The sequence below is a fragment of the Buceros rhinoceros genome, unplaced genomic scaffold (genome assembly GCF_000710305.1).
Source record: "Buceros rhinoceros silvestris isolate BGI_N320 unplaced genomic scaffold, ASM71030v1 scaffold18377, whole genome shotgun sequence".
In the NCBI taxonomy this organism is placed as follows: Eukaryota; Metazoa; Chordata; class Aves; order Bucerotiformes; family Bucerotidae; genus Buceros; species Buceros rhinoceros.
In genome coordinates this window covers 3,810-6,245 of record NW_010421767.1, presented here as the reverse complement: position 1 = coordinate 6,245, position 2,436 = coordinate 3,810, and positions in this window count along the sequence as shown.

Genomic DNA, 2,436 nt, shown 5'->3' with positions numbered 1-2,436 from the left:
GGGAGATTCTGCTCCAATTTTTAATTAATATGGCAAAGACTGCCTAAATAACGGTCTGATCTCTGCCCCTCCTTGTGGCGCCACATACAATTATAAATACACATTTATTGGATTATGGTTTTCCAGATTAAATACTTAAAAGTGCTAAAGTACAAACACTAAAACGTCAGTGAAACTGATAGTCCAAACAATGTAATAGGGTTTTTTTGGATGCCGTTTTTCAGAGACATTTGATACTTTGAGATGACAGAGCCCTACAAGTCTCAAACCCCAGCAGACTCCTATAGATCCAGGCTACACAGCCGGGCAGAATGCTTGAACTAGTCTGTGCCAAGCGCACACACACACACACATGTGTTATTGAGCTGGAAAATGGAGTAAAGATTGTGCCTGTATCTGTGATAATACCAAGTTGGGAGCAAAAGCACACTGACGCATAGGACTGGAATTCAAAATAAGTTTTATAAATAAGGAAGAGCCTGAGGAAAACATCCAACTCACTTAAGTAAGGACAAGAGCAAATATGACATTTAGAAAACAGCCATTGCTCAAAGACAGAGCGGTGAGCAATCAGTTAAGTAGCACTTCCAGAGAAAACATTCTTGCAGCTATAGCAGTTTGCAGTAATCCTTCCCTCCATCTAATGCTGGTAGAGCCTTCTATGAAGTTCTATGCCCAATTTTGGACACTGCCTTTCAGGAAAGATGTAGATCACTTGGAGAAACTCCAGAAGAAAACAAGAAGAAGGATCAGAAGTCTAAAAACTTGACTTCTGAGGAAAGATTGAAGGAGTTGGATTGTTTAGAAAGAGAAGAGGAAGGGAAACATGTTATCTGTCTTCAGAAAAATGAAGTGTGTATCTGCCAGAGCTGTTGTAGCTGATCCTGCTCAGGGCAGGGGTGGTTCCTGGACTTTCTCCCAGCAATGTTTCGTCAGTTCAGAAGGCAAGGAGTTAGCAAAAAGACAGCGATTCACTCATAAGTCATGCTGCTAGCAAACACCAATGCAGTGTGTACGCTCTCCTTGTGGGATACAGATGCATTTGAATAAATCTGTTCCATCCTTTCCCGAAAAAAGCTCCAGGTTGCTTTCAGACATAATTCAGCTGCTGCACCCTGCTATATGCTATCCATACATACATCATTGCTTGGTGTGGCAGCACCTCATCCTTTTGCTGCTTTTAGAGTTGTGACTGGTATGTGGCCCTGGGAAATTGCACAAGACACATTGGAGGAACCCTGTTTCCTGGAAAAAAGAAACGCTCATGGCAATCATGGAGAACTGGCATATGCTAGAGGCTGCAAAAGCTGAGCAGCAGCAGCAAGAGATGGGCACAAAGGAGTGAGCAGCACACAAGCCCCTTCTCTCCCTCCCAGAGCTGCCTGTGCAGCCAGCAGTGGCACAGAGGGGCTTTGTGCTTGGGGCAGTCTCACAGCCCTGCTCACACTGGCCCTGCAGTGCAGGTTTACTGCTGGAGGGTGATGTCTGGGGAGTTCCGGTCAGGAGCCCTTGTGACCTGGATTGTCCCACCAACAAATCCCCCATTCACCCTGTGCACAAAGTGGATTCCCCTGCTGGAGATGTTCCCACGGTGCCCTGCAGTGCTGGGTGCTCTGCTCAACCTCCCCAGCTGCCCTGGAGGGCACTCACTCCACCTCCCATCCCTGCTTCATAGCCCCTCTCCTGTTATACACCATCCCCACCAAAGCTTTGCCGATACAGGGTTGTATTCCTCTGGCTTATATGCCAGCAGTCAGACCTAAATACTCAACATTCTCAAATACAATCAACAAGTGGCAGGTTAGCGTGGACACAATGACCCTTAGGCAGTTAATTTTCACATTTTATATGATGTTTACTGGGCTTCTAAGCCTGTATCCTACTTGTACTCATTTCTTTAGGATTCATACATCAAAGAGGTTTTCAAATCAGAAGAAACGACTGTTATCAGTTACATCAGTCTCCTACCAGGCTACTTCTGGTATTAATTTGCTACCAGCCCATCAAAGCTGTATTTTAACTGGAGAAGATTTATTGCTGTTACCCACAAGGCTTGAAGTTTCATCAGTAAATATCCAGCGAATTCAAGGCAGCTTCCCTCCTGGCGCTTCCCAGCTTACTGCCTTACTTATTGCTTGCATATACATGGCCATCACCTGAGGTGAAGACATTTGTTTTGTTTTCAGAGAAAAAAGCAGCATCAAGCACTGATACCTTTTGAGTTTTGTTATCGGTAGTTCTAATATGCTGACTTGTAATGGGCCAATGGTGCTGCTAGGCTTCCTTTTGTGCTCAATATCCTTAAATTCTTCTTTGCTCTTAAAGCTCTGGCCATATTTCTTTTCCTCACGCTTCTTTTGACCATCTTCTACACTCTCCAAATTTAAACTTGCATTAATTGCAGCTTTCTTCCCCCCTCCCCACCTCACCCCGCCC